A 25,735-nucleotide genomic window follows, 5' to 3' on the forward strand; every position below is an offset into this window, starting at 1 on the left:
AACAATCAAGCACATAGGAGACAATTTTTAACGTAGTTCACCCAACCAATCTGGGCTACGTCCACCAAACATAGGCATCAGGGATTTATTATTCAAATCAGGAGATTACATCATGAAAGCCTCACAAAACTCTCACACTCTCAGCAAACCATCCGAATGGTTGCCTGTTATATAGCCTAGAGAATCTAACAGCCTCATTAATTCCCTCACATCAAATATAGGAGGCATTTACTCCCTCCCAAAAACCTGGAGCTAATATAGGAACTGAATTCCTATTGTTGTCACCTACAGAGATTTCTGCCTATTTCACTTCAAACAGAAAATCTCAACAATCACTCAGGTTGTCCCTTGGCTCCTTAAGGGATACGGCCGAGGTAACCACTAACCAATCTTTGGATTGCAGGTGCTAGCCCGCCTGCAATCAAAGAGGGCTCTCTCTTAATGATTTAGCTTTGTTGATGATGATTTTAGGCTAGTTATTGAGTTCAAGGGGTTTTATTTAAGTTTTGGTAGGAAGGATGATGCTTTCAAGTAGAGAGGTAGGTATAGTATGAGAATTTCATACCATTGGGCATGGAGTCAAGGAGTAGGACTGTTGGTGCGTTTTCTTGGTCATAAGAGGAATATGGAGCAAGATAGCTACACATGAAACAACATTCAAGCTAAATGGAGATGGATTGAAGGCTAAGGAATGAGAGGCAATTAAGAATCTCTCGTTCAGCTTAACAAAGGGAAGGTGAATGAGCTCTATCTAGGAGCAGTAAAGAATCCCTAGATAATTATCAAACATGGGTGAATTAGGGGAAATATGAGCCAAAGGGAATTCATATTCATTACCAATTCAAATGAAAACATAAAGAAACAACAGAAATTGAGCATATAGTGCAGTTAAACAACGTCTAAGCTATTAATCTTTCCTGTTATTTTAGACGGTGACATATGTATGACATGAGCATATATCAATGGAAAACAAAGGTAGAAAACACTTATTGAGTCATGTTGCAGCACAAGAATTCCATAATTCACTCTTCAAAACATTATAACACAGCAAACAATCCATCTTCCAAACTTTCAGCAGTCTTTGATTAAAGAAATCATCAAACATACAGAGCGAGTCTCTAGTGGAGCAAATCAACCAACCAACCCTCTAAACAGTAAATTAGGGTGGTTTATATAGAGAAAATTTCCAAAAATATCTATTACAGCAGACCTTAAATAGGTATGAGGGAAATGAGTTTTTTAACTTAATCTTGTCTTGAAATTAATGCAAGAAAATATCTTTGAGCTGTGCTGGAGGCAACTGTATCAAAATGAGTTAATATGGTGTCCTTATGGCTCTGCGCTATTCATTTAGCCATAACTGTGCTTTGATTTTTGATCCCCTACTCTTGAGTGGTTTTGAGGTGCATTAATTGTGATTTGAGAGCCTTAAATGGCTTCACCGCTTTCTTTGACTTTGCTTGGGGGCCTTTAATGTTCACCTACTTTGGTATTGTCGATCTGATACTCTTTGCCACTTCACTGATACTCTTTGATTTGATCAGGGCTTCCTCTTTCCTCTGATACTCTTTCACAGTCAAATCGGGCCGCTTTCTCTCCCTTGATGTGTTTGAAACTATCAAATCGCCCCTTTTCTGCCCTTTCAAGGCAAAAATGGCTGTTGCAAATGCTTTTCGTGGCCTCTGGAATGATATTGGCGATGGCCGATCTGAATATGAATATAGATGAATAAATCCTGTCAAATTGTGAATTTTTGGGTTTTGCAGGTAGCCGAGCCATAGGAGTCCCTCCATTTTGACCAATTTTTCTTAGGGATGCGCGATTAGCGCTAATCGCGCATCGAAAACGGCCTCAGTTTTTCATTCCGGGCATCCTTTGCTGAGATTTTCGCCTTTCGTTCCTTTTTCAGTAATGACATCAGCATGATGTCAGCGGGGTCCCGGTATGTCATGGTGACGTGGTAGGGTGATGGGGCAGTACGACAGGGTGACGTGGCAATGACACATAACAGTGGGGGGGTCGACACAGAGGTTACATGGCGGTGACATGAAGCAGCGGTGGGGATGCAGGGGTGACGTCACGAGGACGTGGCGGTGACATCACAGGCGGGGAGCGGTATCCGGTTTTCTCCCGCACCGCTTTTCCGCGTAGGTGGTATTGGGGGAGGGGCCTCCGAACACACCGGGAGGCTGACACGTGGCGGGGGTACGGCAGGGAAACCGCCCATCCCCCGGACGTTAACCTCCGGCGGATCGGGGAGCAGGAATGACCGCCCACCCTTGGATCTGGAGCGCTGGCCATCGGACGGCTGGCGGGTTAATTGGGGTGGCGTGCAACTTTGGAGCGGGGCCCGCGCGCTATATTAAAATAATTACGCGCCGAAGGGGGTATAAAACCTTAGGCTAATGCGGGTTTGGGGGTTTTATGGAGTGCTATGCGGGTATGAATTAATTTTAATGTTCAACCAAAACTATTAAACATTAAACATTGGGAAAATGACTGCGGAGGGGTAAAATTATAGGGTTTTGGTGAGTAGAGGAGTAGATATAGGTTATTAACTCAACCAGAGGTTGGATCAATTCCAGAGTTCAGGACGCGGATGGGTTGATAATGGTCCTAGGTGGACAATTATTTCCCAGAACTGTATGTACATAGCTATAGTGCTATAGGGTGGGACATGTAATAGTTTTGGGATTTTATATAGTTTTTGTAGCAATTAGGGATGGGAAAGTAGCGAGGGAGCTATATAAATAGAATTAGAAGTTAATATGGGTTTGTGAGGTGAAAGTCTAGTAAAAATGCTAAGTTTATGAAATGAAACTCAGAAATCAGAATGGGAAGGGATGTGGAAGAGTGATTTTTATACAAGAAATGTGGCTTCTTTTCATTGAAGAAAGTCAAAGCTTGACTTAGTATTTTTACAAAAAATGAAGTGAAAACAGGACTTGTTGGGCAGATCTCAGGGTCCTCAAGGGGATGTTAGTGAGAGATTTTGAGGGGGAGGTGTAAGGGAGTTAGACATGCTTGCATAGTTCTGCCATTAAGCCAATACTTTGACATTTATGCCATTGATGAGATGAGCTCTGATTGATAATGTATGAGGTGATGAACACCTTGCCTCCACAACCTCAGGCTACCTGCCCAGCTTAATACACCTAACATTTTTTTCTTCCTTTTGAAATGAGTGCACTTAGACTTGCAGACCCTGATTATCCTCTTTTCTTTTGACTGCCCTCCTATCTAAATGTACACTTATCTCTTCCAAGGGCCCAGATTAAGCAGTTGGGCTCCTTCATTTCTCTACCTAGCTACTCATCTGCCCAGCTTAAGCTATTTGGACAGACACTTTATTCTCTATCTCTAAAAAAAGAAATTTAAACCTAGGGAAGCCAAGATTAAGTTGTTTGGCCTTCCCTTAACTATGAAATCTTTCAAAAATGGAACTTTTGGAGCATGGAAAAGATGAAAATTTTTGGCACTTCCACTGTCAATCATGAAATATGAAACCTATTGGTATAGGGAGCTAATAGTGGCTCCACTTGGGGATGGCTTTTCCTTGTGAAAAGTCAAGAACAACAAGTCAGATTGCCTTGATCTTCAATTGTTGCTGTACTCTGAGAACCTTCCTTTGCTGGTTGCTTTATTTATATATATGACAACAGACTTGAAGAGCTTAGGGCCTTCACTTTGGGCTTCAACTACAGGAAGCTGCTATCCAGACAGAAAACTGAAATCCTACCTACCTACTCTAATCAACACTTTCTTTGCTGGTTAGGTGAAATGAAATAGCCAATGCAGCCACTTAAGCATTATAAACATCAGTGCTTTGTGCTGCCTGTATTTGATGGTGCTTAAAACTGAGATCTTAAAATCAAATCTGGCTTTGTTAAACTTTGAGAAGATAAGGAAACTCCTGATCTTCCTCTTTTTCTACTTTCAGCTTCCTCTGCTTAACTTTTCAATTAACATTTACATCTACTGCCATGTTCTGCATCTGTTGCATAGTGGATGGGTTTCTCTCTCTCAGATGAAATTCTATCTCTGGATCAAATGCTGTTGGATAACGCAGTAGAGCCAAATCAAGGGGAGGTTTTATATTCAATGGCATTGAATGATAAATTTGATTGAATCTATCTGAAAATTGTTGTACTGTCTCATCTGGATGTCTTTTTATCTGATTATATTCTTCTATGATCATCAGGAGATTGACTTTGATTATCCATCTATCAAGGAAGAGTTTGAGAAATTGCTGAAGATTTGAGATGCTTGCGTGAGGCAGAGTTTTGAACCAACTCCTGATTTTGCCTTGCAAAGAAAGAGCGAAAAGCCTAATACTAACATTCTCAACATCCACTTCAAATAAGTTAAGACAATCTTCAAAAACTTGGACATGCTTCTAAGCAGTAACTCCATTCTCTCCATCAAATCTTGGGAGATACTCAAGATGATTTTTAGACAAAGGATTGAGCATGGGAGGAAAAATGAGAGGTTTATATCTATCAAGAACTTTATGAGGCACGAGAGTATGTATAGGGATTGAATGATTGGGCTCAATATGAATAGGTATAGGATGATTTTCTTTGATACTTGTTTCCTCCTTAGCTGTATGATGATCTTCAAAAACATTTAAAGGGTACTGTTCTAATGTGCAGGGGAGGCTTTCCTCAACATTTCAAAAGGAAAATCATAAAAATCAAATTTAAACTCGTACTTAAAATACAATATACACAACAAAATTTTATGGAAGAGAAAGAACATGACCTCTTGGATAATAATCCGGGTCAACAGCCTCATCTGCTCATATATTTCTTTTGGGTTCATTTCTGCAGTGGAGTCTTTATTATGAGGATGATGTGGAGTCGCCAAGTGGATAAACTAACTTTGAAGGGTCTGATCTCTGTGCACCAACATAGACCAGAGCTAAATATGAATAAACTAAAAAGGGGAATTTTCTTCAAGAAACAAAATATTTTGAGATTTTATGAGAACTTTTTTATTTTTTGGGATTTTTCGAAACAAGTTTAAGATTTATTTGAAAGGGAAACTGATCAAAAATGGGGATTTACAGCAATAAACAAATGATTCATCCCCAGTGGAATCGCCAATATGTTATCACTCAGGTTGTCCCTTGGCTCCTTAAGGGATACGGTCGAGGTAACCACTAACCAATCTTTGGATTGTAGGTGCTAGCCCGCCTGCAATCAGAGAGGGCTCTCTTTTAATGATTTAGCTTTGTTGATGATGATTTTAGGCTAGTTATTGAGTTCAAGGGGTTTTGTTTAAGTTTTGGTGGGAAGGATGATGCTTTCAAGTAGAGAGGTAGGTATAGTATGAGAATTTCAAACCATTGGGCATGGAGTCAAGGAGTAGGATTGCTCGTGCATTTTCTTGGTCACAAGAGGAATATGGAGCAAGATAGCTACACATGAAACAAAATTCAAGCTAAATGGAGATGGATTAAAGACTAAGGAATGATAGGCAATTAACAATCTCTCATTCAGCTTAACAGAGGGAAGGTGAATGAGCTCTATCTAGGAGCAATAAAGAATCCCTAGATAACTGTCAAACATGGGTGAATTAGGGGAAATATGAGCCAAAGGGAATTCATATTCATTACCAATTCAAATGAAAACATAAAGAAATAGAAGAAATTGAGCATAGAGTGCAGTTAAACAATGTCTAAGCTATTCATCTTTCCTGTTGTTTTAGACGGTGACATATGTATGACATGAGCATATATCAATGAAAAACAGAGGTAGAAAGCACTTATTGAGTCATGTTGTAGCACAAGAATTCCATAATTCACTCTTCAAAACATTATAACACAGCAGATAGTCCATCTTCCAAAATTTCAGTAGTCTTTGATTAATGAAATCATCAAACATACAGAGCGAGTCTCTAGTGGAGCGAATCAACCAACCAACCCTCTAAACAGTAAATTAGGGTGGTTTATATAGAGAAAATTTCCAAAAATATCTATTACAGCAGACCTTAAACAGGTCTGAGGGAAACGATTTTTTTAACTTAAGCTTGTCCTGAAATTAATGCAAGAAAATATCTTTGAGCTGCGCTGGAGGCAGCTGTATCAAAATGAGTTAATATGGTGTCCTTATGGCTTTGTGCTGTTCATTTAGCCATAACTATGCTTTGGGTTTTGATCCCCTACTCTTGAGTGGTTTCGAGGTGCATTAACTGTGATTTGAGAGCCTTAAATGGCTTCACCGCTTTCTTTGACGTTGCTTGGGGGCCTTTAATGTTCACCTGATTTGGTATTGCCGATCTGATACTCTTTTCCGCTTCACTGATATTCTTTGATTTGATCAGGGCTTCCTCTTTCCTATGATACTCTTTCAGACTTTCACAGTCAAATCGGGCCGCTTTCTCTCCCTTGATGTGTTTGAAACTGTCAAATCGCCCCTTTTTTGCCCTTTCAAGGAAAAAATGGCTGTTGCAAATGCTTTTCGTGGCCTCTGGAATGATATCGGCGCTGGTCGATCTGAATAGGAATATAGATAAAGAAATCCTATCAAATTACGAATTTTTGTGTTTTGCAGGTAGCCAAGCCATAGGAGGCCCTCCATTTTGACCAATTTTTCTTAGCGATGAGCGATTAGTGCTAATCGCGCATCGAAAACTACCTTAGTTTTTCATTCCAGGCATCCTTTGCTGCGATTTTCACCTTTCGCGCCTTTTTCGGTGATGATGTCAGCATGATGTCAGCGGTGGGTCCCGGTATGGCATGGTGACGTGGTAGTACGACAGGGTGACATGGCAGTGACACATAACAGTGGGGGTTCGACGCAGAGGTGACGTGGCGGTGATGTTGAGCAGCGGCGGCGATGCAGGGGTGACATCATGAGGATGTGGCGGTGACATCACAGGCGGGGAGCGGTATCCGGTTTTCTCCCGCATAGGTGGTAATGGGGGAGGGGCCTCCGAACACATCGGGAGGCTGACACATGGCGGGGGTACGACAGGGAAACCGCCCATCCCCCGGACGTTAACCTCCAGCGGATTGGGGAGCAGGAATGACCGCGCACCCTTGGATCTAGAGCGCTGGCCATCGAACGACGGGCAGGTTAATTGGGGTGGCATACAACTTTGGAGCGGGGCCTGTGCGCTATGTTAAAATAATTACGTGCCGAAGGGGGTATAAAACCTTAGGCTAATACGGGTTTGGGGGTTTTATGGAGTGCTATGTGGGTATGCATTAATTTTAATTTTCAACCAAAACTATTAAACATAAAACATTGAGAAAATGATTGCGAAGGGGTAAAATTATAGGGTTTTGGTGAGTAAAGGAGTACATATAGGTTATTAACTAAACCAGAGGTTGGATCAATTGTAGAGTTCAGGATGTGGATGGATTGATAATGGTCCCAGGTGGACTATTATTTCCCAGAACTGTATGTACATAGCTATAGTGCTATAGGGTGGGATATGTAATATTTTTGGGATTTTATATAGTTTTTGTAGCAATTAGGGATGGGAAAGTAGCTAGGGAGCGATATAAATAGAATTAGAATTTAATGTAGGGGCCTGATTCCTATTATTAGAGTCTCAATCTATTATACACTAACAAATCTATTTTCCTACTGTTTTAAAAGTAAAAAAAAAGAACTTGCTGACCTTCTTACATAGATTTAAACATTTAACATTTCATCACCTTATCATAAGCAACATAAATTAAGGTGAGCATTCCATTGATATCAACTTAACAAGAGTGGTCCATGGAAAATATCTATTCTGACGGTTGATGATGATACCTTTGTCTTATAGCTCCTGCTGAATGCTCCTTCTCACTGACCCAACTGGATTTACCTCCCAGCCAACTAGGAAATAAATTCCTAGCACAGGAAACCTCCACAGGTTCCCTAGCCCTCCATGCCCAAGTCCAACCAGATATAGTGTGTCCTCAAGAAGAATGTGTAAAACTAGATAATGATACTTTCCTCCTCTCAAACCCAAGAAACCTCCACAGGTTTCCAAGGTCTCCCAAAATCATGACAAGGCCAAACAATCACAACCAACCCACAAAATCCTAAGCAAGACTCCAACCCCCCATTTCTTCCTTCCCCCTTCCATTTTTATACCCTCCTTCCCTTCTCCATCTCAACCACCTCTCATTAATGTCATTAACTTCTCATCCATCCTTACAATTGACTTCTCTTCTCCCAAGTAAGCTAGGGGTACAATTGGAAATGTGACATGAATATAAAATTGAGAATTTAATGGGAAAGGATCATGTCTTCTCCCAAGTAAATCTGAAAAGTATATTTGGGAATGTGAGGTGAATATATATATATATATATATATATATCTAGATTGATAATTAAATGGAGAGGACTATGTCTTCTCCCAAGTAAATGTGAGGGTACATTGGGGAATGTGAGATGTAATTACATGGAGAGGACCATGTCTTCTCCTTAGTAAATGTGAGGGTACATTGGGGAATGTGAAATGAATATATATATTGATAATAAGATGGAGAGGACTATGTCTTCTCCCAAGTAAATGTGAGGGTACATTGGGAAATGTGAGATGTAATTACATGGAGAGGACCATGTCTTCTCCTTAGTAAATGTGAAGGTACAATGGGTAATGTCAAATGAATACATATATTTTAAAATAATGGAAGGAGACCATATCCTACCTAATATTCAATTTGAGAAGGTAAGTGGGGAATTTGAATAATGGAATCATGAATTTTATATTAGACCAATATTTCTCAATATTTTTAGATAATGTAAACATTAACAAAATTTGTAGGATAAGATTTAAGTGGGGCATTACATACACCCCTCCTTCAGAGAACTTCGTCCCGAAGTTAGAATGAATGATGCAAGGAGTTTGAAAGCATAGCAACTAGAGAGAGTTATAACAATAAAATCGGATAAGTTCGACAATGGCATTTCTTCCCATCAAGAGTATCCAACTGGTCTATATCCTCCTATCCACCCTGGCCTACTTCCATTCCCACCCTATCCGTCCTCTGCTGCTTTATCAGTGGCAACAGCCATACTAACCACTAATAAAACCGACATGGTGGAAGCGTCGAATACATCGACCTAACTTCCCCAGTAGGCAACTGGCAATCGTCATCACACGTCTAGGGGAGCGTGTCCACCACTTCCCTCCCACGATTCTAGGTTTCGGAGGATACACGGTGGGAAATTCCTCCACCCCTCCTGCAGAACTAGGGTCAATACCCTAATATAGACCACACTACAGAGCTGGTAGGACTTGTCATCGAATAATCCAGTCAGGTCGTCTTGCCACCTGTCATTTACATTTTTTCTCGTGTCATAAGAGTGCATATCAAGTAGATACCAAATGAAGTAAAATAATGTACATTATACCTTCCTCATGAGATGTCTCATCCTTCCCTCTTGGCTATCGCATAGTTCTTTTCCCCTACGGGTTAGCTCTCGTTCATGCATTTATATAACAACAAGACATATAATCATCACATTACTAAGTCTAGTATCCATGTGTCAATCTAGGAATTCTCGCTAGGTCATTCATTTAAATAAATCATATCCACTTGAGCCATATATGAACCAAAATAATTCTGATAAGTTACGCACTAGATAGTCCATCACTAAGTGAGTCATACATGTAGTCCATTGTCACACGGAATTAGTCAATAGTGCGGACACAACCGACCTTCCTAGAAGTCTAAGACATTCTAATGACAAACAAAACAGACTAGAGCTATCCTTCTCTAAACATGCATTATGATATGAGAAATCAAGTGTTTCGTTCTTACCTTTGTCCAAACGCTGTTGTAGAAGCCCAAGCTTTGTTGATCTGGATGAGCTCCTCCTTTTCTCCAAAACCTGCAATCACCAACAGTCAAACAATTAAATAGCACCTGATTATAACATAAAACAAATCATATTCAACATATAGACCAAGGAGTACATGAAATAACTCACAAACAACAAGTTATTGAGAAGAATGGACCAATTTGCATTAAAGGTAATCAAAAGGAACCATTACAACCTGAGCCTTGGTGTTGTGCAAGCTCCTTCCACGGTCCACAAGAGTCTTCCTTTACTTTGACAAAGCTCACCCACTTCCAAATAGAACAAGCAAAGATGGCAATCTCTCCTCACAAGCTTCTAAATGGGAGTCCTAATTCCTGCAGCATTTACCCTTAGAAATGTATAGCTTTCAACCTCCCTCCTTCTGGCCCAATGCCTGTATTTATAGTGCTCAAGAGGAAGTTAATCAGGTCCACCATCAATGGGATAATCCCCTCTTTGGTTGGGATAGCTCCCCTATTGATGGGATAAGTTCCTCTTTGGTAGGAGTGCATGAACCATCTGGAGGCGCTCAATACACGTCGAACAACCTTCTAGAATGCTCTAGAAATAACCACAAGTGACTTTTTAAAGATGAAACTTGCACATTTTAACCTTTTCAGGGGGATGCACCTGCACCTTTACATACAGAGCGTCCAAAGACGCAGCTTTTGTGAACATTGGGTGCGTCCCCGCAGGTAAGGTTGAGAGAACCTGCGTCCCCAGAGATAAATACATTTAGAAAGACTTTCTCTCTTTTTTGGAGTTTGACATGGAGAGCAGAGGCATAAGACTTGCCTAAGAGGGTAGTATGACTGTTTATAGAGTCATCCTAACTGTAAATAGTCATGGTGACATTTTTTAGTGTAACATCCATACATAAACCATTTCTATCATTAATATCAAATCTATCAACTGATTCATATAAGTAGTTTTATGTGTCAACCAAATGCATCAATATTACATAATGTTCATAAATAAATAACATGGAAATATGATCTTAACATAGGTAGCTATTTAAGTCAAAATAGGCATCAAAGATGCTCAAAAAGTGAGGGGTAGTCACGATGCATAGTCTCTGCATCCTCCCAGGTAGCAGATCCTGGGCTATACTTGTCCCACTGGACCTTAACTTGGTCCACCGTGCGACGTCTGAGATGTCGAACCCTACGGTCCAATATGCGTAATGGTTCTACCATTACGGTTCCCATGTCCGAGACCTGCAAGTCCTGCCAATCCAGTTTGTTAGATTCATCAGAAACATAATGTCGTAAAACAGATACATGAAAAACATCATGAGTTTTATGCAAATGGGGCGGCAGTACAAGACAATAGGCAACTGGTCCAATCTTCTCTTTGATCCTAAAAGGTCCTACGAACCGAGGTGAAAATTTCGTGCCCTTCCCAAACCGGATGGTGCTTTTGTTGGGCCAGATACGAATAAAAACTTGGTCCCCTACTTCATAATTGCGATCAATCCTATGTGAATCAGCATAACTCTTCTGTCTATCCTATGCTTCCTTTAACCTTTTCCGAACCTGCTTTACCTGCTCCTCCATTTCTTGAACTAATTCCGGGCCAACTATCACTCGGTCCTCCAACTTTTCCCAACTCAATCGCGTCCTGCAAGGTCTTCCATATAGAGCTTGATAAGGAGGCATCTCGATTGAACTGTGATAACTATTATTATAGGCAAAATCTACCAATGGTAAGTACCTTTCCCACTGAGTCTGATTATCCATGACGTACATCCTAAGCATGTCCTCCAGAACCTGATTTACTCTTTCAGTCTACCCATCTGTTTCTAGATGATATGCAGTGCTTAGGTTTAACTAAGTTCCCAGTGCTGCTTGCAAACTTGTCCAAAACCTAGATGTAAATCGGGAGTCTCTATCAGAAATGATCTTTGTGGGAAATCCATGCAGTCGGATAACTTCATTGACAAACAATCACGCCACATCCGTAACATCATAAGTGTCCCTTATTGGGATGAAATGGGCACTTTTGATCAATTTATCAACTATAACCATTATAGCATTGTGCCTCTGGGAAGTGAGTGGCAAACCCACCATAAAATCCATGGAAATTACTTCCCATTTAGACGTAGGGATGTCATGAGGTTGTAGGAGTCCTGCTGGATGGCGATGATCAGCCTTCACTCGCTGACATTCAAGACATTTGGTGACAAAATGGACTATGTCATGCTTCATTCATGCCCAAAAGAAGAGTTTCCTTACGTCTGCATACATCTTCTTTACCCCAGGATGTGCACAATAGAGTGCTCTATGAGACTCTCCGAGGATGGTTTCTCTTATACCCCCTTCCTTAGGTACGTACATTCTCCCTTGGAATCGCAATAGCCCATCTGGTTCAAGGGCATATCCTTCAAAACTTGGTTCTATCTGTTTCCCATTTTGGATAGCTGAGATGACTTTTAAATACCAACTATCTTCAAAGCATTTCTCCAATATCCGCTCCCTTAAATTTACCTTTAAGGCTACTAGGGAGAAAGTTCGTGGCCTCCTACTTAGTGCATCCGCCACTACATTCTCCTTTCCCTTGATGCATGAGATTTCAAAATCATACTCACTCATGAATTCACTCCATCACCTTTGTCTAGCGTTCAAATCCCTTTGAGTGAAGAGATGCTTCAGGCTTTGATGATCTGTTCTTAACTCAAATCTTCTCCCAATGAGGTAGTGTCTCCATAGCTTCAAGGCTAACATCACTGCTGCCAATTCTAAGTCGTTGGTAGCATATAACTCTTCATGCTTCTTCAATTTTCTAGAAGTGTAAGCTATTACTCCGCCTTCTTGCATCAATACTGCACCCAATCCCTGCGTCAAAGCATCGGTGCAGACAATGAAGTCTTTTCTCATGTCTGGTACTTGAAGGATCAGTGCACTAGTTAGTAACCTCTTCAGCTCCGTGAATGCAGTGCCACATTCATTTGTCCATTCATACCTAACCCCCTTTCGCTGTAATGTGGTGATGGGTTTTGCAATCCTTAAAAACCCTTCCACAAACCTGCGATAATACCCAGCTAGCCCCATAAAACTATGTACCTCATGGGCATTTTTTGGTACTGGCCAATCCATTATGGCCTTCACCTTTTCTGGGTCAACTGAAATCCCTTTTCCTGAAATGATGTGCCCAAGGTAATGGACTTTCTTCTGAAAGAAGGAACACTTTGACAATTTCCCATACAATTGATTTTCCCTTAAACAAGTCAATACTACCCTTAGGTGCTTTTCATGCTCCTTTTCATTCTTGGAATATATAAGAATGTCATCAAGGAAGACTTGCACGAATTGGTCCAAATACTTCCTGAACACACCATTCATGAGGCTCATGAATACTGCTGGTGCATTGGTTAAACCAAATGGAACAACTACGAACTCATAGTGCCCAAATCGAGTTCGAAATGCAGTTTTTGAGATGTCTTCCTCCTTTATCCTCAATTGGTGGTACCCAGATCGTAGATCGATTTTTGAGAAGATCGTTTCCCCCTTCATTTGATCAAATAAGTCATCTATTCGAGGTATTGGGTACCTATTATTTATCGTGGCTCTGTTTAAGTCTCTATAATCTATGCATAGGCGCAAGGAACCATCCTTCTTCTTGAAAAAAATTACTGGTGCACCCCAAGGGGAAATACTAGGTCTGATCAATCCCAAGTCTAAGAGCTCCTTTAACTGCATCTGCAACTCACAAAGCTCTGGAGTTGTCATCCTATAGGGTGTCTTAGATATTGGTTCTGCACCTGGTTTCAGATCAATGGTGAAATCAATCTCTCTTACAGGAGGTAATCCAGGTAATTCCTCTCGAAAAACATCCTTGAATTCAGCCAAAACTGGATGTTGATCCAGGGAAGGTCCTTTCTGGTCACCTACAGTCTTGACCAAATACAGTTTGCAACCTTGTCTAAGACAACGTTTTACCTTCATCATGGATATGAATCGTAGGGACACTCCCCTCTTGATTCCACAAATCTCAATTGTCCTACCTTCATCATCTAAATAGATCACCTTCTTCTTGAAACAGTCTACCAAAGCTCGATGATCTTCTAGCCAGTCCATTCCAACAATTACATCATACATTCCCAATTCTGTGACCTATGCCTTCAACTTAGTCATACACACCCCAAGGTTTACCTGACATTGGTCAACACTAGGCCCTACTGCTTGTTTTATTCTAGAAGCCATCTCAACTTGTTTAAAGTCATTGTGCTCATAGGTTGCCAACCCACATTTTTCTAATGCAACTGGTGAAATGAAACTATCTGTAGCACCAGAGTCAAACAAAATTTTAACTTTTACTTTGTTTATCATACCTGAGGTTTCTACCATGGCAGACTGGTGTTCAACTTGCTGATTGTCAACTGTGGCATAGATTCGGTGGTGGCTACCTACTCCCCCCATTGGTTCTTTTCCCTCTCTTCTGTTGTTATTGGTTCGAAACTCTAGGCAGTCCCACTGGTAATGAGGTCCTTCGCATCCCCAATAAGTGATGCGTGGTGGACCTTGAACTGAATGTTGTGGAGTTATTTGGAAAGAGTTTCTTCCCCTCGAACCCCTACCCCCACTTGTTGTTCCTCGCCTATGACTTTGATTTGTACGCGCCCTTGAAGCTATGGGTGAAGCTGCACTAGAAACCATTGAAATTCCTACTGTTGGAGTTCTAGGTATAACCCTGTTTCCATATGGTGGTGGCCTCCAACTTCCCCCCCTTGGGAAGGTACGAGGGGCCTTCCCCATAAACCCTGTTTGACATGGAAATATGGCTCTACCTTCACCCTTTAAATCTAGGTGTTCTTCGACATAACGAGCATGTTCTATAGCTTCTGCAACTGAGGATGGTTTCCACATCCGTACCATTGCCCTAATCTTAGGTCTCAATCCATACATAAAACGATCCGCTTGGCGCTGGTCAGTATCCATGTAGGAAACGTACTTGACCAATTCCATAAATCGAATTTCATATTCTTCTACAGTACGACCTCCCTGTATTAGGGCATGGAAGGCTCCTACCTATTGTTCTTCATAATATGCTGGTAGGTACTTCTTCCTGAACCTCCCCTCAAACAATTCCCAAGTAACTATCTGGAGTGAGGTGTAGTTGACGCTCCAAGTTACCCCACCAATTCAGAGCACTATCTCTGAGTTGGAATATTGCTATTTTGGCTTTGGAATTGGAATTGTAATCCCTTAGTGTGAAACACCTTCCCATCCCCTCTAACCAGGCTTCAGCACGCTCACTGGCACGACCTCCTACAAATTCTGGGAGTTTAATCTTCTGGAGCTCTCTAGTAATGCCCTCTACTGGAGGTCTTCTATCATAATCTCTAGATCCCTCGGGGTTCTGTAACCCTGATGAAGGGTGTTCCCCTTCCATTTCATTTGTTTGGCGTCCTCTTAAGGTTTCATTAATTGCTTCCAAGGAACGCAGGATGAGAGTCAATTCTAGTGAAGGTAATGGGTTATTTGAAGGAGGTCCTTGTGAAGACTCTCCAAGCCCTTTGTTCCTTCGCGTTTTCACCATTTTGATTTGTTCAAAATCTGCATGATATCTAAGACTTATTAGCATTATTCATAACATTTTCTACCACATTCTAGATAGTCCATAGGGAACCCTAAGAAATAGATCAATTCAAGTTATGCAAGTTACTTCCTAGCCACAAATTTAAACTTTAGAACATGTTGATCTGTTTATTTTGGGAAGGCTGCATTTGTGTTTACTTTGATATTTATGCGTTTAAATAACTTTGTTTATGCAAAGAACAAGTAGGAGATAGTAAACCAGAAAATGCAGTAAAGGTTCTGATGTGTTAGATTCAAAAATTTTCACAGAATGCATGTTTAACATTTATCTCAGCTACATGTAATATTGGGTTTGGGGAATTAAACTTCATGCAAAAACTTGAAACTGAGTAAGGGCTACAGAAAACGATTTTCATCATTTATGAATGTCTAAAGTGGGCCCCAATTGGGGGTCATAGATATCTACATTCGTGTTTACCAAGGTATTTTAATAGTCATTGATTATGTGAACTAATATTTTATTGCACAAAGTGGAAAAACCCTAACCCAACTCCAACTCCAAGAGGGTGAAGAGAAGATTATTAAACATTCGCAAGAGTATTTTCTTCTAGAAAGGAGTTTTCCCTCAAAAAAAAATTGGGAGTTGACTCTCCCTCATCTTTCCTTCTACGTGTTTCATTCCATTAGGTTTTCCATATACGATTTACAACAAGAGAATGTAGTATTGATAAATTTCTATATCCTTCCATGAGTCCCCATCATATTATAGTACTACAGGAATAAAATTTATGTTTTTGCTTTTATTTATTTTTGACAAATAAACAGAAAAATTAAGATAAAAGGATGAGGGAACTGGTGATATTAACAACTGTACAATGCTATTTAGAGGCAACAAAATTTTCAAATCTTACATGGTATATATTTAAAATAAATGAAATTGGAATCTAATACCCATTCCTATGATTTTTCCTTTATTAAATAATAAAAAATTAATAATTGGTATCTTCTGCGTACTAAATAAGGAATGGAAGCGATGAATTCTCCAAAGCTCCATCATACTTATGTGTTAATAACAAAATAAATTTGTTTCTAGATTTACGACCCCTCTGAAAACATTGTAGACACATGAAATACGTACTTTGGAACTAGTAGTTGTACTCAAGTTATGTTACTATTTATATCTCCACATGATGGGATTATTATTAAAATTAAGCATTTTCTCATGATTCCCTTGGTTGTGGGCAACATGGCCATTCATAAATGAATAAAAGGTTGTCTAAGGATGTGCCCAGTGAAATAAATGCATTGAAAAAGTTTTTCAATAACAGAATATTGTAGCTGTGCATTATCTTCCGTGAAGAAAAGAACCAGTCGTGCACTCAAAATATGTGGATGTTGAGACTTTCTATTAATTATTTTTTTTTTTGTTATAATATAAATAATTTTGTTATGAAATATTTAATATTTGTTATTGAAAAAATAAAATAAATACTTATATTTTGACCGTAAAGAAATTGCAAATTCCAAAGACCAATGTATTTACAATATATTTGATGCCAAATATGTCTATATTCTTTTGAAAAATGAATAAATGTTTTCGTTTAATGAAATGACCAACGTATTTACAATATATCTGCTATTTCGTTTTCAAGGCTCTAAGGAAAAATGTTTATAAATAATTACTGCCGCTCAAATTATTGCTACTAACATTGATGACAAATTTCGTGGGAATCTTAGATGTCTACGTAATCTGTTGCTTAATTGAATTTGGGGTTTGTAAAAATATTAATGTTAACTAAAATTTGAATTTGAATTGGAATCTATGCTTTATATTCAGATAACGCTAAGGAACAATTAAGTGGGCATGATGGTCGATATTAAATTCAAGAGCTGATTAATAAAATTTATTGTAAATTTCAAAATAATTAAATAATTTACAGGGTTTGGCTTTTCTAAAGCTCCACAATGGAGCATATGTGCTCCAAGTGTTACAAAGACCATTTTACAGAGAGCTCTGATTATTTATCTTAATTTCATTAACCTTTTTTTTTTTTTGGCTCCATAGAAAGAGAAATAAGTCTTTAACTATGTAACCCTTGGTGTCGATTTGGTAGAATCTGCTGGAAATGTTGCTTAATTTAATCTTTATATAAGGGAAAAACCAGAGGGTACAAACAGGGGATGCCAAGGAATTAGCAAGTGCAGTACTAGAAGTGACTAAACGAAAACGATGTGAGGTAGAATCTGCTGGAGATGTTGATCAATTTCATCTTCATAAAAGGCAAGGAACAGAGGGTACTAACTGGGGATTCCAAGTGATTAGCAACAGTGCACTAGAAGAAGTGAATCATTACGGGTCCAATCTTCTTCCAAAAGCGTCATAGCGTCTAGTGAATTTATCAGACAATGGCGTTGTTCCAATTGTCTGTAGTGATGTTACAGATGAGTGCTTGCAGAGTCCTTATTCTAAAAGGAATAATGGGATTGTTTCTAGGAAAACTTCAAGTCCTAGGCCATGACTAGGTTCAATCTTGGACTCTAAACATCAGCACTAGGACATATTCCCTATCTATATCAGTGTATTAAGAAAATGCCAAATCAAAACCGAAACTAGCCAGTTCAGTTAGTTCAACCCTCCCATCACAAAAGCAGGCCTTGAACTGGACTGTTGGTTGGTTTCGTAGTGAACCACCTGGTTCGGCATGGAATCAATTAAGTCACCTTGTTCCTATTATAAATAGGTCTGGACCCATAAAAAACAACAGTGCAATGCTTAAACTGTTTAATAATGCAAGGGACTACCTTAGAACGTGTAATTCTTAAACTACTTATGAAACTTAATGTCAGAAAAGAAAGAGATGAAAGAGTTTAATTGAGTGGTGGCTAGGAATGGTGCTATATCTATGAGCACATAGTTATTAATAGGTATAAATTATAGAATGGAAAGAAAGCCTGTGGGTTGTAAGAGTTTTCAATGGAACAAATGAGAATGTTTGAGGTTCATATGTTTTGGTTATTCTAAAGAGTTCTAACATAGGAAACTTCTTAGAAGGTCCACTCCTTTTCAATTGAACACAGTTGTCAAAATAAAAGGATGAGAAAAAACATAACAACTAAACACATAATGGTCTACACAGAAATTCTCAAAACTGTGTGTCAAATAAGCCTTTTAGATACAACTCAAGCACGCAATGCCAAATCAGTAATAGTATGCACTAGGTTGAAAAAGAGACCACGACAATTATATGTGAGTTGAGGTAATGATGAATCCACATTGTAACTAAGTTTGACATCTTGGCCATACATATCTTCTTGTTGATTCAATGAGGATTCATAAAATATAATGTATGTCATTAAAAAAAATGGTATATACTACACATGCATATGATCTTATATCAATTTGGAGTGCAAATATGGAGTTACTACCATTTTAATTTTCAAACAGAATATTTAAATCAAGTGTCCTGTGTCATCTAACTAAAAATGGACCTACTTAAGCTCACACCTTGCATAGATTGCTCTTGACTAGAAGCCTCGTGTTAACTGATTTCCTCTTATCTACGATGCGACCACATATCTTATACGAATAATAAAAGCACCAAGATCAAGACTAAAACTAATAAACATTCGAAGTGCATCCTTACTCATAGTACCATCACCAATTTGTATAACATAATGCACTGCTGCTCTCTGTAATTGATTTTTCCACAGGAAAATCACATCAAGCCCACAGTTTCAGAAACCTCAATACAGATCCACTTAATCTCGCACTCCCTATAAGCACGCTTACTTCTCCCTCTGACCTATAGAGACCCTATTTTGTGGATAAGACTAGTGCATTCGAGTTCTCCAATTTACTATATCATTGCTATACCAAATTTTTGCTTCAGTAATACTACATACGACAAATTCAACCATATTTGAAAAAGGATAATGAGGAAAATGAAGAATAATCTTAGAACTCTGTGTTTTGTAAATGAAACATTGCATCATCCTTAAAAATTGGATGGAACAGTTTTTTTTTTCTAGCAACAAAATACATTATTCGTTACTACCAATGGTCGTCATAAATTCAACCTCACAAACAACTTCCCTGCCAACATAATCCTTCCCTTCCATTCTTGCAGTGCCAAAATGTCTTTGTAACTTCACCTGATTCACATAACCAATGTGTCTCCTGGTACAACAGGTTTTCTAAACCTCACCTTGTCTACTCCTGCGAAAAAGAAGTTCTCACGGGAACCACCCACTTCAGGTTGCAACATCATAAGGCCTCCAACTTGTGCCATTTCCTCAACCATGAGAACTCCAGGCATGATTGGCCTCTCGGGGAAATGGCCAGGGAAAAAAAATTATCATTTATCGTCACATTCTTAATGGCGACAACTAACACACCAGGTTTGTACTCCACCACTCGATCAACAAGCAGAAATGGGAATCTCTTCATCAATTGCCACGACGGTCGCAGAGCCATCACCCTCTACGGATCAAACGATCTTCAGCTTCAAAACGTTGGAAGAATTTTTGGACCTTTTTATTGAAATTGGCCTCGAAATGGAGAAAGGAGAGCTGCGAATTCCTAAATATGGGGTGGCAATTCCACTGTGCTGACGAATAATTGAAGAAGAAACCAGAGAAAAGGGGTTTTGTGTTAGATTAGAGTAGCCATCACGACAACTGCCCTCACTTCCATCGAGATCTTAAATGTGGCCAAAATGAGAAAGCCCCTTGTTCACGAGTGATTATTAGAGATTTTCGCTTCTGAGTACTTCAATTTATTTAATTATTATTATTATTTTATTTTTATTTTTTAAAAGTAAAATCCAACATCAACCTAAAAATTATAGAAGTGGATTGGTTCATAGGTCTCAGTGTTTGAACTTGGCTCTGATACCAAGTGTAGGGGCCTGATTCCTATTATTAGAGTCTCAATCTATTATACACTAACAGATCTATTTTCCTACTGTTTTAAAAGTAAAAAAAAAGAACTTGCTGACCTTCTTACATAGATTTAAACATTTAACATCTTATCACTTTATCATAAGCAACATAAATTAAGGTGAGCATTCCATTGATATCAACTTAACAAGAGTGGTCCATGAAAAATACCTGTTCTGGCGGTTGATGATGATACCTTTGTCTTATAGCTCCTGCTGAATGCTCCTTCTCAACGACCCAACCAGATTTACCTCCGAGCCAACTAGGAAATAAATTCCTAGCCCAAGAAACCTCCACAGGTTCCCTAGCCCTCCGTGCCTAAGTCCAACCAGATATAGTGTGTCCTCAAGAAGAATGTGCAAAACTAGATAATGATACTTTCCTCCTCTCAAACCCAAGAAACCTCCACAGGTTTCCAAGGTCTCCCAAAATCATGACAAGGCCAAACAATCACAACCAACCCCCACAATCCTAAGCAAGACTCCAACCCCCCCTTTCTTCCTCCCCCCTTCCCTTTTTATACCCTCCTTCCCTTCTCCATCTCAACCACCTCTCATTAATGTCATTAACTTCTCATCCATCCTTACAATTGACTTCTCTTCTCCCAAGTAAGCTAGGGGTACATTTGGAAATGTGACATGAATATAAAATTGAGAATTTAATGGGAAAGGATCATGTCTTCTCCCAAGTAAATCTAAAAAGTACATTTGGGAATGTGAGGTGAATATATATATATATCTATATATATATATTGATAATTAAATGGATAGGACTATGTCTTCTTCCAAGTAAATGTGAGGGTACATTGGAGAATGTGAGATGTAATTACATGGAGAGGACCATGTCTTCTCCTTAGTAAATGTGAGTGTACATTGGGGAATGTGAAATGAATATATATATATTGATAATAAGATGGAGAGGACTATGTCTTCTCCCAAGTAAATGTGAGGGTACATTGGGGAATGTGAGATGTAATTCCATGGAGAGGACCATGTCTTCTCCTTAGTAAATGTGAGGGTACATTGGGTAATGTGAAATGAATACATATATTTTGAAATAATGGAAGGAGACCATATCTTACCTAATATTCAATTTGAGAAGGTAAGTGGGGAATTTGAATAATGGAAATCATGAATTTTATATTAGACCAATATTTCTCAATATTTTTAGATAATGTAAACATTAACAAAATTTCTAGGATAAGATTTAAGTGGGGCATTATAGTTAATATGGGTTTGTGAGGTGAAAGTCTAGTAAAAAGGCTAAGTTTATGAAATGAAACTCAGATATTAGAATGGGAAGGGATGTGGAAGAGTGATTTTTATACAAGAAATGTGGCTTCTTTTCATTGAAGAAAGTCAAAGCTTGACTTAGTATTTTTACAAAAAATGAAGTGAAAACAGGACTTGTTGGGCAGATCCCAGGGTCCTCAGGGGAATGTTAGTGAGAGATTTTGAGGGGGAGGTGTAAGGGAGTTAGACATGCTTGCATAGTTCTACCATTAAACCACTGCTTTGACATTTCTGTCATTGATGAGATGAGCTCTGATTGAAAATGTATGAGGTGGTGAACACCTTGCCTCCACAACCTCAGGCTACCTACCCAGCTTAATACACCTAACATTTTTTTCTTCCTTTTGAAATGGGTGCACTTAGACTTGCAGACCCTGATTATCCTCTTTTCTTTTGACTTCCCTCCTATCAAAATGTACACTTATATCTTCCAAGGGCCTAGATTAAGCAATTGGGCTCCTTCATTTCTCTACCTAGCTACTCATCTGCCCAATTTAAGCTATTTGGACAGACACTTTATTCTCTATCTCTAAAACAAGAAATTTAAACCTAGGGAAGCCAAGATTAAGCTGTTTGGCCTTCCCTTAACTTTGAAATCTTTCAAAAATGGAACTTTTGCAGCATGGAAAAGATGAAGATTTTTGGCACTTCCACTGTCAATCATGAAATATGAAACCTATTGGTATAGGGAGCTAACACCACCCAAAACTCTTTTGTAACTTAAGATGATCTTCTAAAATTATTTCTGCTTCTTTCCATGCTTCCCTAGTGTTGCAAACAAAAGGGCCTAACTGATTCTTGATTCTAAGTTGAGCTTTCTTCTTGGCATTATAAAAATGAACCAAGTCTGAATTTATCATTTGCCTGAAGTATTCCAATGCAAACAGTCTCATTGGAACATACTTTGGTAGTTTAAAAGGGCAGAGCTCACATCCATAAATCCTGATTTATGTATGATTCTTGTATAGGTACCAATCACCTATTCTGTACTACTTGGAGAGTTGGAGGATCTTCTTTATATCACCACTGATCCTAGGAGGGGAAACTCCTATCAATAAGGTGGTTGTTGGATGCACAAATAGATCAATGAACTCATTGTAGGTGTAAGGGGTCTCAAGGGATTTATGGAAAATGGGACTCCAAAAGATAACAGACCTTGGATTTCCTTTGGTGTCAAGTTTCTTGACATGGAAAGGGAAGTTATCTGACTGATAATACAACATAAGATGATAAATGAAAGTGGTGTATTTGAAAACTCCTTCATTTTCCAGTCTCAGGAATTGGTCATGAATTTTATTGGCAATATAGGAGGCATAGTCATATTTAACAGCAGGGGGTTGTCCAGGAGTAAAGATTGACAATAACACTAGGGTTACCTCATCAATGTATTCACTAGTGTTAAATCCCATAACTAAAGATATCATATCCACTATAATTCTTCCCATATCTATGAAGAAGGTCTATCCATAAGGGGGTGGGCCTTTGGGCTGATGTTTTTCTAACATGAAGGTCTGACAGAGGCGAATAAGTTCTGATTGTGATAGTCCAGTGGATTTCTCAAGTAAATAACCAACTGAAAGGGGAGTGAGAGCTTGACCAGGGGAAAATTGCAACATTTCATTAATGGATGCAGCTGTTATGGAGAATAGGACTGTTTGACTTGGGGACATAACAGCTCTGTGGTTAGGGTCATAATTGGCACAACATTGATGAATTATATCAGGGAAAACATGGACTGAGGGGAGAAAATACCTGGGAAGGTTGGATTCCCACAGTCCCAGGATGTCTGAGCCATTTAGATAGTTGTCTCTGGCTTGGCAAAAGACCTTAAGGTGATTCTAGTCAGTGGATAGGTCCTTTATTTGGAAGTCTTTATCTACAAGAGGCAGATAGTCTTGGTCCTTATGAGGGGCATTGATTGGTGCGACATTCAAAACAACGGGGGTTTCCATTTCTGGTTCTTGTGGATTCAGAAAGGAATTTGGGTTTTCTGTGAAAAATGGGCCGAACAGCAGGCCTGGGAACTTATATATGGAAACAAAGACTGAATTTGTACTGAATTTGGCCTTTTTCTGTGGAATTTACAGTGTAAAACCAAAACTTGCAGGGTTTTGGTGGAAATTAGATAAATACCTATATTTGGGGAATAAACAGTGCAATGACAGGTGCTGATGGTGGCTAACAGGTTCTGGGTTGTACAAGGTGGCGGTTGGAAAGCTTGAACAATTGACCTCGATGTCCTTTGCATGGGAACACAGGTTCGTAGTATAAACAATGAAAATGACATTTTGTTTGTTTTATTAACAAAGTCAAGGTTGGCGGGATTTTTTTTGGTTATCAGGTGGAAGACGTATGTGAGAAAGGATTTTTTGTCATATGCAGAGGGTGGTAAGAGGTATGGGATCACACTGCTTTTGGGAACGGGTGGTTTTTAGTTGAGAGCCAACAATCGCATTAATTGCATGATGCATGGTGGAGGTACGGGGTGAAAACTGCTTGGTGATCGCGTGTTAACGCGTGGTCACCAAGGGTCGCATGATATGAATCATGATCGTTGGATGAGGGGAGCATGATCGGACGGCTCACGAGAGGCACGATCGGACGGGTTTTAATGTGAGCAGGCCCGACACAATTAAGAATTAATTGATCAGATTGGGAGTTATGTGATTGGTGGGGGGTTCTTAATTAACCGTGAGGGTTAATTAATCCTGATTAATGCAGAGGAGGATTGGGCTATTAACTAGTTACGGGTTAACTAGTTAATCCCAGTTAAAACATACTTTATGGTTATAATTAACCAATGGGGCGGGATATTAATATTTTGGGGTTTTTATATATATTTACATATTACGGGAAAGGGTGAAATTTTGGGATTTATATAATACATAGGTTAATAGTTAATATGATATGAAATGTAAAAGCGCTAAGTAAAAACATCAGAATAGGTATTTGAACTTAGGCTTAAAGTGGAAAAAAGGGTTTTTGTGTAATATTTTGAATTTTTCCTAAGCAAAATGAGATTTTACTTAGGAAAAGACTTATGAAAGTGAATGAATGATGGTTTTAAGTACTTAGGCCTTTTAAATTGTTGGGCCGAGGGTCCGGTCCCTCCAGAAGTCAAAGAAATGCTCTGAGGCCCTCCAATTTAGCAAATACCTTAGTCCTTAGGGGAAATCAGTGAATAATTAGGGAAAATGAGAGGGAGAGTTAATCATTGTGACTTTGTTTTGCTTGTGATGTCTTCAATGTGGTGTATGCCTTGGCCTTGCAATGAAAAATGAAATATTAACACATTTAGAGACATTATTCATCACACATAATTCTACAACATCAACTACCTACCCTACCTACTTTAACCTAGCATTTTTTCTTCTTTATTTGGGTGCACTTAGACTAGAAAACCCTTATCAAATCTTCCTTTTCTTTTACATGGAAAAGCCTATCTAATAGAATTTTTTCTTCTTTATTTGGGTGCACTTAGACTGGAAAACCCTTATCAAATCTTCCTTTTCTTTTACATGGCAAAGCCTATCCAAGTCTGCACTTATTACATCCAAGGGCTCAGATTGAATTATTGAGCTCCTTTTATTTACTCTACCTATCTACTTATCTGCCAAGATTAAATTGTTTGGTCAGATATTTATTCTCTATTTCTACAACATGAAATTGAAAAATGAATGAGTCAAGTTTAAACAGTTTGACTATTCATGAATTGTGGCATAAATGACAAGCTGCACACAATTTGTTTATTACAGAAAATGAAAAAGTAGTGGCATTTATACTTGTACACTTTCATGGCCTTTTTGTTTGGGGTTCATTTTATTTCATTTTTTGACCATCTTTATTCTTTTTAATTTTCTTTTGGGGTATACCCTCTTTACATTTTTTAAATTTTTTGATTTTTTTGAAAATATGGAAAACGTTTGCAACAAGAAAAGGTATGAACATATTACAGAGCTCATCAAGTCAATCATGACATATGACACCTATTGGTATAGGCGCCTAACACAGGTATCGATTTTCATGTGTGCTTTCCTTGCTATATTTGGCATGAATGGTATTGCACGTTGTTCTATATTGTTATGGCATGGGTTTTTCCATGGGTGACAATGTTTTTAGCCTATAGATAATCATGGTGTGATGGGGTTCTCATGTTTTG

The sequence above is a fragment of the Pinus tabuliformis genome, chromosome 6 (genome assembly GCF_031772625.1).
Source record: "Pinus tabuliformis cultivar Carrire ecotype Pingquan chromosome 6, CPIR1, whole genome shotgun sequence".
Lineage (NCBI taxonomy): Eukaryota > Viridiplantae > Streptophyta > Pinopsida > Pinales > Pinaceae > Pinus > Pinus tabuliformis.